We start from the raw sequence: 17,375 nt of genomic DNA, 5'->3' as shown, positions 1-17,375 counted from the left end.
TGTCGCTGTCGCTGTCTTTCCCTATGTATTCTTAAGTCTTTAAAACTACGTAACGGATTTTAAAGTGGTTATTTTAATAGATAGAGTGATTCAAAAGGAAGGTTTATAAATATACATAATACACTAGTTGTACCCGCGACGTCGTCCGCGTAGAATTTAGCTTTATTTTTCTAAAATAAAGGTAGCCTAAGTTACTCATTATTACATCAGCTACGTGCCAATAAAAGTCCCGTCAAAATCGGTCCAATAATTTTAGAGATTAGCTGGAACAAAGAGACAGACAAAAATTGTAAAAAATGTTATTTTGGTGTATCTACTGTATTTATATTCATATGCATGTAGTAAAAAACGGTTAATTCAATATTACCACAGATAACATAATAAATATTACTAACAGACACTCCAATTTTATTTATTTATATAGATATAGGTATAGATATACTATACAGATATATATATATATATATATATAAACACCTCTTTGGGCACTTTGTTGATCACGCCACAACCTAAACACTTGCTGATTCCACCTTGTGCACTGAATAACTTGACTCCTATCGCGTATATCTCAGGCGGTATGGCAACGTCGCATTCTATTTTGCGATGTGGCCATATATATTCGTCGATAGTACGATATACTCGACACATTTTTTACTAATAATTCGTGCATGACTGGCTCCGAACGGCTAAATTTTTGGTATACACAAAGACTTTTTGGCTCTGAATATATTTCAAAAATCAATTAATTATGTTGATCACTTTATATACTCGTCCTTACTGCGATACTTATTTTCATCCGAATATATATAGATACCGTAACGGTCTATCAATTATGAATTTATTAATTTACTAATCTAGATATTTTATATTCGCAATGCTCCATACATGCAAGCTCCAGCAACGGTGGAGGCAGGGTCCCCCTGCACCGTACACCGCACCCCGCGCACACAAACAAATTAGATATTTTTTGAATACACAAAGACTTTTTGGCTCTGTATATATATTTCAAAAATCAATTAATTGTGTTGATCACTTTATATACTGGTCCTTACTGCGATACTTATTTTAATCCGAATATATATAGATACCGTAACGGTCTATCAATTATGAATTTATTAATTTACTAATCTAGATATTTTATATTCGCAATGCTCCATACATGCAAGCTCCAGCAACGGTGGAGGCAGGGGGGAGCACCGTACACCGCACCCCGCGCACACAAACAAATTAGAATAAATTAAATTCATAAGATTATTCATATATTTCGACTGCCTCGGTGGTCACACCGCTTTACATCCGATGGTCGCGGGTTCGATTTCTCGCACGGTGCAAACATTTGTACTCATCGGTCAGCGATTATTTTCATCGGTCTGGGTGTTTTATATGTATATTATATATGTATTTACAAAATAAAAATATCTATTTATATCAGTTCAGTATCAGTCTGTGTTAATTGTCCAGGGCAATTTATTATATTTTTATAAACGGTTATCTTTTTCCATCGCACCGCTCGCTATCGACAGTGAATTCATAGAAATGTCACTCTAAAAACAAAAATAGTTTTGTGTTTTGTATTTCAAATACTAAATGCAAAATAGGTATTTTCAAAATACTTTTTCAAAATAAAGTACCTTTTGAATTGTTGTCCAAACCTCAGATATTTTATTTATTTTAGGTATATCAATCATTAGATAGTGTAGTATAAAACAAAGTCGCTATCGCATCTAACAGTACATAAACAAAGAAAGAAGACTTTTTTGGCTCTGATACCGTAACGGCCTATCAATTATGAATTTATTATACCTAATCTAGATATTTTATATTCGCAAAGCTACATACATTGTAATATCCGCCTCCATTCATTGTAACGGTGGAGGGACTAAATAGTTGAATAAAACTGAATAAGCAGTTGCTCCACTCTATAGGTACTGCGTCGTCGTCGTATGCTGTTCATTTTTTCACTCGTTTTGGCGCCAAGAGAGGGTCACATAGTCGTGGTCAAGTTAAGAACTTATAATTTAATTTTGATAACAATAGATACAAGTAAAAAGTAGGTATTATATTAATGTACGTAAGTACTGTACTTAAAAATATTTATTCTTTATTGTACATTTGAAAAACTTAACACTTAAGGACTTGTACATATACACGTACATACTGCCATTTTCTCTTAAAGACATCCAGAGAAGCACTATTTATCAAATACGCGGGGTGCACCGACCTTTGACCTTATAACAGCTGATTCGCGCGTAACGAATTACATTGCTATTTTTTGGTATTTTATAGTGGATATTTCACTATAAAATATTATTATTTCTTTAGATTATGACGTAATAACATAGTTTACATGATTTTAAGGGAAACATACGATAAAAAAAATTCCCGTAAAATGTAAAAGATAAAAAATGGTTATTGTTGGTTATCCTTAAGAGATAGACATATACCATCACGGACTTTTTTGTTGACCTTATATTGATACATCTCAAAGCACTAGACAATACTTTTTCATTAGACAGTAGTGTATTTTTATTTATTTATTTAACTTTAATGCACAAAAAATTTGTACATGTGGTGGACGTAATATCTTGCCGCGTTAATTACCAGGCAACTATGAGTGGTGCAGAAAAAGATTATTGGCGGTGCACTAATATAAATATATATGTAAATATAACCCATAAATGTATAAATATTCTATATAAATAAATACATATTGATCCGATAATCAAATTATAAGTACAGTCTCAAATTGAAAGTAAGAAAAACAGAAAATATAGACAGAACTATAGGGATATATCAGAAAGATGTGAAAACAGGAGAAGGACAGTAAAAAAGTTAGAAATTTAAATAATGTTCCCGCAATTTCTGTTTAAATGAATTTATTACATTATTATATATATTAGGCATACGACTAGCCTTGTGACTGTTACTTTTTTTTTAATCTATACATCTATACATGTAAATAAAATTGGAGTGTCTGTTTGTAATATTGAAATAACCGTTTTTTACTACTTGCATATGAATATAAATACGGTACATACACCAAAATAACATATTTTACAAGTTTTGTCTGTCTGTCTGTCTTGTTCCGGCTAATCTCTGAAATAGCTGGACCGATTTTGACGGGACTTTTTTTTGGCAAGTAGCTGATGTAATAAGGAGTAACTTACGCTACTATTATTTTAGAAAAATAAAATAAAATTTCACGCGGACGAAGTCGCTGGGGCCAACTAGTCTATAGATATACCGAGATTTAATGTTTAAGTTGCTATTATGTTGTTGACAAAATTTTACTGTAATGTTACTATTACGTTATCCTATACAATTTGTATTATTTTGGATGAATAAATAAATAAATAAATAATAATCTGTACATCTATACATATAAATAAAATTGGAGTGTCTGTTTGTAATATTGAAATAACCGTTTTTTACTACATGCATATGAATATATATAAGGTACATATACCAAAATAACAATTTTTATAATTTTTGTCTGTCTGTCTGTTTGTTCCGGCTAATCTCTGAAATGGCTGGACCGATTTTGACGGTACTTTTTTTGGCAGGTAGCTGATTTATAAGGAGTAACTTAGGCTACTTTTATTTTAGAAAAATAAAGTTAAATTCCACGCGGACGAAGTCGCGGGAACAGCTTGTTTTTAATAAAAACGGTTTATTTGATAGAAAAAACATCTTTTTTGTGGTACTTGAGAATGTTGAAGCCTGTTGTTTGTAATATTGAAATAACCGTTGTTTACTATTTGCATATGAATATAAATACGGTACATACACCAAAATAACATATTTTACAATTTTTGTCTGTCTGTCTGTTTGTTCCGGCTAATCTCTGAAATGGCTGGACCGATTTTGACGGGACTTTTTTTGGCAGGTAGCTGATGTAATAAGGAGTAACTTAGGCTACTTTTATTTTAGAAAAATAAAGTTAAATTCCACGCGGACGAAGTCGCGGGAACAGCTTGTTTTTAATAAAAACGGTTTATTTGATAGAAAAAACATCTTTTTTGTGGTACTTGAGAATGTTGAAGCCTGTTGTTTGTAATATTGAAATAACCGTTGTTTACTACTTGCATATGAATATAAATACGGTACATACACCAAAATAACATATTTTACAATTTTTGTCTGTCTGTCTGTTTGTTCCGGCTAATCTCTGAAATGGCTGGACCGATTTTGAAGGGACTTTTTTTGGCAGGTAGCTGATGTAACAAGGAGTAACTTAGGCTACTTTTATTTTAGAAAAATAAAGTTAAAAACCATGTGGACGAAGTTGCGGGAACAGCTAGTGTATAATATATTAGAGATACCTACGTGTTTTTTTATTGATGATTAGCTGTACACGGGATTTCGTCCGTGTGGAATTTCACTTTATTTTTCTAAAATATAAGAAGTTAAATTCCACGCGGACGAAGTCGCGTGTACAGCTAGTTGTCGGTAGTCTAGAGATTTAGCTAGCACACCGCTTTGATTCCTGCTTGGTGGTCGAGGGTTCGATTCCTCGCACGCTGCAAACATTTGTATTCATGAGTATGATTGTTTGTAACGGTCTGGGTGTTTTCTATGTATAGATAATATATATGTATTTACGAAAAAAAATCTTTGTATTTATATCAGTTGTCTAGTACCCATAACATAATCTTCAGCTAGCTTAACTTGGGTCTAGATGAAGCTGTGTGAATTGTCCTGAGATTACTATTATTACTATAATAAATCTTTTCACTGATTTGAAAACCGATGTTTATTTTTGCCATAATACGTGCTGTTACCATGTGATAATATTACGTACGTACTTATTACTGTTTTAAATGTGATGCGTTCATTATTTATATTTCCTTTGAATTAAAGACAAATGTATATATATATATATATATATATATAAACACCTCTTTGGGCACTTTGTTGATCACGCCACAACCTAAACACTTGCCGATTCCACCTTTTGCACTGAATAACTTGACTCCTATCGCGTATATCTCAGGCGGTATGGCAACGTCGCATTCTATTTTGCGATGCGGCCATATATATTCGTCGATAGTACGATATACTCGACACTTTTTTTACTAATAATTCGTGACTGAATGGCTCCGAACGACTAAATTTTTGGTATACACAAAGACTTTTTGGCTCTGAATATATTTCAAAAATCAATTAATTATGTTGATCACTTTATATACTCGTCATTACTGCGATACTTATCTTCATCCGAATATATATAGATACCGTAACGGTCTATCAATTATTAATTTATTCATTTACTAATGTAGATATTTTATATTCGCAATGCTCCATACATGCAAGCTCCAGCAACGGTGGAGGCAGGGTCCCCCCTGCACCGTACACCGCACCCCGCGCACACAAACAAATTAGATATTTTTTGAATACACAAAGACTTTTTGGCTCTGTATATATATTTCAAAAATCAATTAATTATGTTGATCACTTTATATACTCGTCATTACTGCGATACTTATCTTCATCCGAATATATATAGATACCGTAACGGTCTATCAATTATTAATTTATTCATTTACTAATGTAGATATTTTATATTCGCAATGCTCCATACATGCAAGCTCCAGCAACGGTGGAGGCAGGGTCCCCCCTGCACCGTACACCGCACCCCGCGCACACAAACAAATTAGATATTTTTTGAATACACAAAGACTTTTTGGCTCTGTATATATATTTCAAAAATCAATTAATTATGTTGATCACTTTATATACTGGTCCTTACTGCGATACTTATTTTAATCCGAATATATATAGATACCGTAACGGTCTATCAATTATGAATTTATTAATTTACTAATCTAGATATTTTATATTCGCAATGCTCCATACATGCAAGCTCCAGCAACGGTGGAGGCAAGGGGGAGCACCGTACACCGCACCCCGCGCACACAAACAAATTAGAATAAATTAAATTCATAAGATTATTTATATATTTCGACTGCCTCGGTGGTCACACCGCTTTACATCCGATGGTCGCGGGTTCGATTTCTCGCACGATGCAAACATTTGTACTCATCGGTCATCGATTGTTTTCATCGGTCTGGGTGTTTTATATGTATATTATATATGTATTTACAAAATAAAAATATCTATTTATCAGTTCAGTATCAGTCTGTGTTAATTGTCCAGGGTTATTTATTATATTTTTATAAACGGTTATCTTTTTCCATCGCACCGCTCGCTATCGACAGTGAATTCATAGAAATGTCACTCTAAAAACAAAAATAGTTTTGTGTTTTGTATTTCAAATACTAAATGCAAAATAGGTATTTTCAAAATACTTTTTAAAAATTAAGTACCTTTTGAATTTTTGTCCAAACCTCAGATATTTTATTTATTTTAGGTATATCAATAATTACATAGTAATATAAAAACAAAGTCGCTGTCGCATCTAACAGTACATAAACAAAGAAAGAAGACTTTGGCTCTGATACCGTAACGGCCTATGAATTATGAATTTATTATACCTAATCTAGATATTTTATATTCGCAATGCTACGTACATTGTAATATCCGCCTCCATTCATTGTAACGGTGGAGGGACTAAATAGTTGAATAAAACTGAATAAGCAGTTGCTCCACTCTATAGGTACTGCGTCGTCGTCGTATGCTGTTCATTTTTTCACTCGTTTTGTCGCCAAGAGAGGGTCACATAGTCGTGGTCAAGTTAAGAACTTATAATTTAATTTTGATAACAATAGATACAAGTAAAAAGTAGGTATTATATTAATGTACGTAAGTACTGTACTTAAAAATATTTATTCTTTATTGTACATTTGAAAAACTTAACACTTAAGGACTTGTACATATACACGTACATACTGCCATTTTCTCTTAAAGACATCCAGAGAAGCACTATTTATCAAATACGCGGGGTGCACCGACCTTTGACCTTATAACACCTGATTCGCGCGTAACGAATTACATTGCTACTTTTTGGTATTTTATAGTGGATATGTCACTATAAAATATTATTATTTCTTTAGATTATGACATAATAACATAGTTTACATGATTTTAAGGGAAACATACGATAAAAAAAAATCCCGTAAAATGTAAAAGATAAAAAATGGTTATTGTTGGTTATCCTTAAGAGATAGACATATACCATCACGGACTTTTTTGTTGACCTTATTTTGATACATCTCAAAGCACTAGACAACACGCATTTTCATTAAACAGTATTGTATTTTTTTATTTCTTTAACTTTAATGCACAAAAAAATTTGTACATGTGGCGGACTTAATATTTTGCCGCGTTATTTACCAGGCAACCATGAGTGGTGCAGCGAAAGATTATTGGCGGTGCACTAATATAAATAAGAAATGTCAAAAAAAGATTTATAAAGATAATAAAGATAAGCAAAATATACATTTCTACAAAAAAATAACAATATACATACATAAATATATATGTAAATATAACCCATAAATGTATAAATATTATATATAAGTAAATACATAATGATCCGATAATCAAATTATAAGTACAGTCTCAAATTGAAAGTAAGAAAAACAGAAAATATAGAGAGAACTATATGGATATAACAGAAAGATGTGAAAAAAGGAGAAGGACAGTAAAAAAGTTACAAATTTAAATAATGTTCCCGCAATTTCTGTTTAAATGAATTTATTACATTATTATATATATTAGGCATACGACTAGCCTTATGACTGTTACTTTTTTTTTAATCTATACATCTATACATGTAAATAAAATTGGAGTGTCTGTTTGTAATATTGAAATAACCGTTTTTTACTACTTGCATATGAATATAAATACGGTACATACACCAAAATAACATATTTTACAAGTTTTGTCTGTCTGTCTGTCTGTTTGTTCCGGCTAATCTCTGAAATAGCTGGACCGATTTTGACGGGACTTTTTTTTTGGCAAGTAGCTGATGTAATAAGGAGTAACTTACGCTACTGTTATTTTAGAAAAATAAAATAAAATTTCACGCGGACGAAGTCGCTGGGGCCAGCTAGTCTATAGATATACCGAGATACTATTATGTTGTTCACAAAATTTTACTGTAATGTTACTATTACGTTATCCTACACAATTTGTATTATTTTGGATGAATAAATAAATAAATAAATAATAATCTATACATCTATACATATAAATAAAATTGGAGTGTCTGTTTGTAATATTGAAATAACCGTTTTTTACTACATGCATATGAATATATATAAGGTACATATACCAAATTAACAATTTTTATAATTTTTGTCTGTCTGTCTGTCGGTCTGTTTGATCCGGCTAATATCTGAAATGGCTGGACCGATTTTGACGGTACTTTTTTTGGCAGGTAGCTGATTTATAAGGAGTAACTTAGGCTACTTTTATTTTAGAAAAATAAAGTTAAATTCCACGCGGACGAAGTCGCGGGAACAGCTTGTTTTTAATAAAAACGGTTTATTCGATAGAAAAAACATCTTTTTTGTGGTACTTGAGGATGTTGAAGCCTAGTTTATAATATTGAAATAATAGTTTTTGACTACGAGCATATGAATATAAATACGGTACATATACTCAAATTTATTTTTATACAATTTTTGTCTGTCTGTCTGTCTGTTTGTTCCGGCTAATCTCTGAAATGGCTGGACCGATTTTGATGGGACCTTTTTTGACAGGTAGCTGATGTAATAAGGAGTAACTTAGGCTACTTTTATTTTAGAAAAATAAAGTTAAAAACCACGTGGACGAAGTCGCCGGAATAGCTAGTGTATAATATATTAGAGATACCTACGTGTTTTTTTTTATTGATGACTAGCTGTACACGGGATTTCGTCCGTGTGGAATTTAATTTAATTTTTTAAAATATAAGAAGTTACATTCCACGCGAACGAAGTCGCGTGTACAGCTAGTTGTCGGTAGTCTAGCGATTTAGCTAGCACACCGCTTTGATTCCTGCTTGATGGTCGAGGGTTCGATTCCTCGCACGCTGCAAACATTTGTATTCATGAGTATGATTGTTTGTAACGGTCTGGGTGTTTTCTATGTATAGATAATATATATGTATTTACGAAAAAAAATCTTTGTATTTATATCAGTACCCATAACATAATCTTCAGCTAGCTTAACTTGGGTCTAGATGAAGCTGTGTGAATTGTCCTGAGATTACTATTATTACTATAATAAATCTTTTCAAATCAGCCGATGTTTATTTTTGCCATAATACGTGCTGTTACCATGTGATAATATTACGTACGTACTTATTAAACTATTAACTTATTACTAAATTGTTTGTAACGGTCTGGGTGCTTTCTATGTATAGATAATATATATGTATTTACGAAAAAAATCTTTGTATTTATATCAGTACCCATAACATAATCTTCAGCTAGCTTAACTTGGGTCTAGATGAAGCTGTATGAATTGTCCTGAGATTACTATTATTATTAATTGGTACACAGGTAAACTACTAACTAGGTCATATAGGTGTTGTTTGTTATGGTGAAAAAACTAGTAGGTATATATATAAGTTACACGTACAATTTCAAAGACTTATTTCTTGAAAACTACTGGCTATTCTGAAATAAAACTTTAGTGTTTGTATATGTAATGTTTGCATATAAAATATGATTAAAGGTTACCAGTGTATTTACACTTTTACTGAACAAACAGAGTTGTTTAATACTGAAAATATTGTGTGGAAGGCATCAATTACTTTCAGTGCATGTATAGCTTTTCTCTTTTCCTAATTATTATTATTATTAAGTTTAAAGTGGTTGAATTTTACGTAAGGGGTTTTTATACATTATTTCTAATTTACCATTTATTTTAAGTTTTTTAAACTCTATTCATCGAGACCTATCTAATGAGTCCAAACACGATATTTCTGCTGTAAGTTTTCGAAGAGTATGTTCATTATCTGATAATACTGGTGCCAGCATGAAGTCAAGGTTAACAGATAACTAATTACTTTTATTTCGTCAAAATCTTTAGATTACGTATAATAAATTCATAATATCGCTACCTATTCAAATCAAAACAAGTATTAGGTACTTCATGTACTAGTATATAAATTCATCAACACACAAGTAAATGATTTTTAAATATATTCAGAGCCAAAAAATCTTTGTGCATTTAAAAAAAATGCCGATACGGATTCACTATTGCAGGAAATTGTTGAAAAAATATATATCGAGTATAAGTATCTACTACTATCGACGAATACATTTGGCAACAACGCATGGTCTCGGCCGGAACGGCAACATCGCATATTAGAATACAAAGATAGTGATAGAAAGAGAGAGACAGTGGATCAGCAATATCTACGGATCGTGGCTGGATCAACTAAGTGTGCAAGTGTATATAAATATATATATATATATATATACATTTGTCTTTAATTCAAAGGAAATATAAATGATGAACGCATCACATTTAAAACAGTATAAATAGTTAATAATTTAATAATAAGTTAATAGTTTAATAAGTACGTACGTAATATTATCACATGGTAACAGCACGTATTATGGCAAAAATAAACATCGGCTGATTTGAAAAGATTTGTTATAGTAATAATAGTAATCTCAGGACAATTCACACAGCTTCATCTAGACCAAAGTTAAGCTAGCTGAAGATTATGTTATGGGTACTGATATAAATACAAAGATTTTTTTTCGTAAATACATATTACATATTATCTATACATAGAAAACACCCAGACCGTTACAAACAATCATACTCATGAATACAAATGTTTGCAGCGTGCGAGGAATCGAACCCTCGACCACCAAGCAGGAATCAAAGCAGTGTGCTAGCTAAATCGCTAGACTACCGACAACTAGCTGTACACGCGACTTCGTCCGTGTGGAATTTAACTTTATTTTTTAGAAAAATAAAGTTAAATTCAACACAGACGAAATCCCGTGTACAGCTAATCGTCAATAAAAAAACACGTAGGTATCTCTAATATATTATACACTAGCTGTTCCCGCGACTTCGTCCACGTGGTTTTTAACTTTATTTTTCTAAAATAAAAGTAGCCTAAGTTACTCCTTATTACATCAGCTACCTGCCAAAAAAAGTCTCGTCAAAATCAGTCCAGCCATTTCAGAGATTAGCCGGAACAAACAGACAGACAGACAAAAATTGTAAAATATGTTATTTTGGTGTATGTACCGTATTTATATTCATATGCAAGTAGTAAAAAACGGTTATTTCAATATTACAAACAACAGGCTTCAACATTCTCAAGTACCACAAAAAAGATGTTTTTATTAAAAACAAGGTGTTCCCGCGACTTCGTCCGCGTGGAATTTAACTTTATTTTTCTAAAATAAAAGTAACCTAAGTTACTCCTTATAAATCAGCTACCTGCCAAAAAAAAGTACCGTCAAAATCGGTCCAGCCATTTCAGAGATTAGCCGGAACAAACAGACAGACAGACAGACTAAAATTATAAAAATAGTTATTTTGGTATATGTACCTTATATATATTCATATGCATGTAGTAAAAAACGGTTTTTTCAATATTACAAACAGACACTCCAATTTTTATTAAATGTATAGATGTATAGATTGTTATTTATTTATTTATTTATTCATCCAAAATAATACAAATTGTGTAGGATAACGTAATAGTAACATTACAGTAAAATTTTGTCAATAACATAATAGCAACTTAAACATTAAATCTCGGTATATCTATAGACTAGTTGGCCCCAGCGACTTCGTCCGCGTGAAATTTTATTTTATTTTTCTAAAATAACAGTAGCGTAAGTTACTCCTTATTACATCAGCTACTTGCCAAAAAAGTCCCGTCAAAATCGGTCCAGCTATTTCAGAGATTAGCCGGAACAAACAGACAGACAGACAGACTGTACTATGCTATACTATGTATTGATTGATATACCTAAAATAAATAAAATATCTGAGGTTTGGACAAAAACTCAAAGGGTAATTTATTTTGAAAAAGTATTTTGAAAATACCTATTTTGCTTTTAGTATTATAGTACTTTAACTGTTATGTTTTAAGTAACAATGTTTAATTATAATTAATACTACTGCACCAACACTCCGATCGTGCAAAAAAATTTGCTGTTTCATTATTTTTTAGTTCAATTAGTGGTCTACCTAAGTTCTGGGCTAAGGGGGGGGGGGAGAGTCATGACGCCCCCATGACTCCCATGACCTCCATGACGCTCCCCCCTGGATCCGCCGTTGCGTCTTCTCTTCATTCGCTCAGTAACGTTGTTACAAAAGAAAAGATTCCCGTCCAAAAAATAACAAGTATTGAGGTTTGATCTGGAGTCTCGTTACTCCAGACTGATTTCTATAAATATTTAGATTATATAGACTATTATTCTTGAAATACTAGCTAGACATTATTAAGTTACTGTAGCCATAATGTAGTAGCCCAAACGTGCCAATGAGGAAGCCCTTGGCAAATGCTGCACCCTGATTGGCCCGTTTGAATTGGATCAAGAACTGCTCGTATGCCAAAAAGGTGGATTTGTATAAAATCGTGTATAAATCGCTTAATTATTATTATTACTCGTCGTGACAGTTGTGGCTCAAAACGGATCAACATTTATATATGGTCATCTGGCATTAGATCAACAAAAGGCCTCCGGATCAACAAGTGAAAAAGGATCAACAAAAAACTACCTATACGGCACGTCTGAGCCACAAAGTGCCCAAGGGGATATTTATATATATATATATATATATATATATATATATACACTTGCTCACTTAGTTGATCCAGCCACGATCCGTACATATTGCTGATTCCACTATCTCTCTCTTTCTACCACTATAACGGTAGCGTGGCGGAACGGCAACATGTTGCCGTTCCGCGTTCTACCACTATCTTTGTATTCTAATATGCGATGTTGCCGTTCCGACCGAGACCATGCGTTGTTGCCAAATGTATTCGTCGATAGTAGTAGATACCTATACTCGATATATATTTTTTCAACAATTTCCTGCAATAGTGAATCCGTATCGGCAAAATTTTTTAAATGCACAAAGATTTTTTGGCTCTGAATATATTTAAAAATCATTTACTTGTGTGTTGATGAATTTATATACTAGTACATGAAGTACCTAATACTGGTTTTGATTTGAATAGGTAGCGATATTATGAATTTATTATACGTAATCTAAAAATTTTGACGAAATAAAAGTAATTAGTTATCTGTTAACCTTGACTTCATGCTGGCACCAGTATTATCAGATGATGAACATACTCTTCGAAAACTTACAGCAGAAATATCGTGTTTGGACTCATTAGATAGGTCTCGATGAATAGAGTTTAAAAAACTTAAAATAAATGGTAAATTAGAAATAACGTATAAATACCCCTTACGTAAAATTCAACCACTTTAAAACTTAATAATAATAATTAAGAAAAGAGCAAAGCTATAAATGCACTGAAAGTAATTGATGCCTTCCATACAATATTTTCAGTATTAAACAACTCTGTTTGTTCAGTAAAAGTGTAAATACACTGGTAACCTTTAATCCTATTTTATATGCAAACATTACATATGCAAACCCTAAAGTTTTATTTCAGAATGGCCAGTAGTTTTGAAGAAATAAGTCTTTGAAATTGTACGTGTAACTTATATATATACTAGTTTTTTCACCATAACAAGTAACGCCAATATGGCCTAGTTAGTAGTGTACCTGTGTAACAATACCACATTACCACACAGACACTCCGAGTTCGAATTTCTTTACGTCCGTTTACTTTTATTATTTATTTTTTGTTTTTTTTTTTAATTTAATATTTTAATAATCAATTTAATTTATACGACTATTAATTTATAATAAAAACGCAGTTAAGCATTAAATTAATTTTACTAGTTAGGAATGTACCTGTGTACCAACTTACCACACAGCCATCCTGGGTTCGATTCCTACCATTGGCTTTTTTTTGTTTTTTTTTTTAAAGTAATATTTAAAATTAACTATTTTAATAATTAAATGAATTTAATCGATAAAAACGTCGTTAAGTATTAAATTAATTTTAAGTGATATTAACTATTATATTACGCATAAAAAATATTTTGTGATAATAAAGAAAATACATTAAAAATGTTTTACTTGTTGTGTTAATTATTTATAAGATCTTACTATAATTGTTAGCTGCTTTACAATTTAGAAAGTATAATAGGTAATGTAAATTAAAATTAATTTAATACTTAACAACGTTTTGTTCGATTAAATTCATTTCATTATTAAAATAGTTAATTTAAAATATAAAATAAAGACAAAACAAAAAAAAAATAACAAAAAAAAAATTGGTGGCGGGAATCGAACCTTGAGCATCCGTTTGGTAAGTTATTTGAAATATATTATTTCTTCGAAATTACTGGTCATTTTGAAATAATACTTAGGGTTCGCATACCCTTATCGGATACTACTACTACACGGAGTCTCGTCAAAATAAAATATCTAGGTTAGGTATAATAAATTCATAATTAATAGACCAAAAGAACGAGTATATAAATTGATATTGATTTTTGAAATATATTCAGAGCCAAAAAGTCTTCTTTCTTTATTTATGTACTTGTTAGATGCGACAGCGACTTTGTTTTATACTATACTATGTAATGATTGATATACCTAAAATAAATAAAATATCTGAGGTTTGGACAAAAACTCAAAAGGTAATTTATTCTGTAAAAGTATTTTGAAAATACTTATTTTGCTTTTAGTGTTATAGTACTTTAAGTATTATATTTTAAGTAACAATGTTTAATTATAATTAATACTACTGCAACAACACTCCGACGTGCAAAAAATTTTGCTGTTTCATTATTTTTTAGTTCAATTAGTTGTCTATCTAAGTCCTGGGCTAAGCGGGGGGAGAGTCATGACCCCCCATGACTCCCAAGACCTCCATGACGCTCCCCCCTAGATCCGCTGTTGCGTCTTCTCTTCATTCGCTCAGTACGTTGTTACAAAAGGAAAAATTCCCGTCTAAAAAATAACAAGTATTGAGTTTTGATCTGGAGTCACGTTACTCCAGACTGATTTCTATAAATATTTAGATTAGATAGACTATTATTCTTGAAATACTAGCTAGACATTATTAAGTTACTGTAGCCATAATGTAGTAGCCCAAACGTGCCAATGAGGAAGCCCTTGGCAAATGCTGCACCCTGATTGGCCCGTTTGAATTGGATCAAGAACTGCTCGTATGCCAAAAAGGTGGATTTGTATAAAATCGTGTATAAATCGCTTAATTATTATTATTACCCGTCGTGACAGTTGTGGCTCAAAACGGATCAACATTTATATATGGTCAGCTGGCATTAGATCAACAAAAGGCCTCCGGATCAACAAGTGAAAATGGATCAACAAAAAACTACCTATACGGCACGTCTGAGCCACAAAGTGCCCAAGGGGATATTTATATATATATAATAGATGTATAGATAATAGGCTTGTCATATTCCTACCCTATAAGATAAAATATTATATCCTGTGAATTTTAATGTTTTATGTAGTAGGTGGGTAGAGATAATAGCAAAACAAGTAGGTACTATCTACAATAAAATGGTGTGATAGATATTATTTAAACACAATAGCTTAGTTACAAGAAAACAATCAGATTCGTTGTACCTATCTCTTCGTAATGTTTGCATAACCATTTTGTGGGTAACATTGTTACAGTCTATAAATCATTACAAAACTAATAAAAATATATTTTAAAATTGAAAATTGAATAAATAAAAAAAACTATTTTAATACTAACAAGATTCTGTAACCAACATTGTAGATGCATTCAAGTGTATTTTAACAGATACATGATGTTTTTAGATTTTAAATAGTTTATTTTTAATTAAAAATAGTTTACTAATGTTGGTTATTGTGTCGAACTAAATAATGTTGATATTTTATTACGTAACGTACGCCAGTTCCACTACGAATGTCTATCTTTACTAATTTGTTCTATACCAGTAGGGTAGCGAGGGGTAATAGCGCTCCCCAGGTAATGGCGCTCACTTCTGTAACTCTATCAAAATGGAATGTAGTAACACGCCACGTTGCTTAAAGCACGAGGATAGGTAGCCTCTAAAAGACAACAATGCAAACATACAGTCAGCTCGCGTCATGTGATTGTGAGGTGCGGATTTTCGTTTGTGGCCAAACTGATTTAATTTTTGCATAAGTTTTTTATGATGGTAAGTCTAAAATTTTAATGCTTATTTAATTATTAAGTATACTTTTCTGATAATAAAACTATTTTATTTTATGGTAATGTAATCAATTTTTAGCAATTGATTTTTTTAAATTTCTAATTAATTACAAAATGACTGGTTGGGGGTTGGTACCGCTCACTTGAGCGCCATTATCCCTTGTGACTTATTTTTTTTATTGTTGTAGATATGCTAAGAAAACGTCAAAGGATCTCCGCTAAAGTTGTAAAGACCGAAAAAGACCTTCTATCAGCTAAAACTATAATTGAAATAAGTTTGTCCAAAAGAAAGAAAAAAAAACAAGCTAAAAAATATTAAACAACATTTTAGATGAAAATTCTTCAGATACTGAAGATAAAAAGCACCTTTGCGATAATGACAGTGACGACACAATGAATGTGGATGATAGAAATTATAACAAATGTATTATTTAACAGGAATTTGGAAAAAATATGAATTCTGGTACCGCTGCACCATCTGCGGGCTGTGGGCTCATGCTATAAGTTCAGGATGGAATTCGCAGATAGATATGTTATTTATGAACCAAGGATAAAATATTTTTATTTCTAATTTCTCTTACCTGTAATTATTATTATTATTTTATATTATATTACAATAATTGAAGTTGATTTGACATCTAAGCCTGTATTTATATTTAGCCTATATTTATTCAATTGAAAAAGGCTAATTTTACGTAGAAATGGGGATAATTGAGGATTGTAGATTTTACTTTTATTATATAAGATTGATCTTATGAATATTTCTTTAATTAATATATTTTAGTGGTTATTAGACATTACCCCGTACCCTGAGCGGCATTACCCATAGTCAGGGGCAATGCCGCTCAAACATAGGTAGAATAAAGTTATATGCTTTTGATGTTAAATTGTTGGTTACTCGAGAATTAAAGACTTTGTTACTTTTCTTAATTTTGATTTCCAATAAATAATTTATAAAATACACCATGTTTTCCTAAAGTGAACTCCCCTACTACTTACTATACCGATTGCTACAGCACAGTTGCCTTTGTAAGTTGTGCCTTTTGAATTTGGATCATTGTGTTTGTAACCTACTCACGTCGCTCGCTGAACTAAAGGGATCAAATGGTTAGGATAAGTGAGACACCTTAATGAATCAAATAAAGATGCTTTTTCTCTACATTATTTTAACCGATTTCAG

Source organism: Achroia grisella, unplaced genomic scaffold (genome assembly GCF_030625045.1).
Source record: "Achroia grisella isolate CSIRO2021 unplaced genomic scaffold, CSIRO_AGI_Agris_v1 utg109, whole genome shotgun sequence".
In the NCBI taxonomy this organism is placed as follows: domain Eukaryota; kingdom Metazoa; phylum Arthropoda; class Insecta; order Lepidoptera; family Pyralidae; genus Achroia; species Achroia grisella.
Note: the sequence above shows the minus strand (reverse complement) of the source record.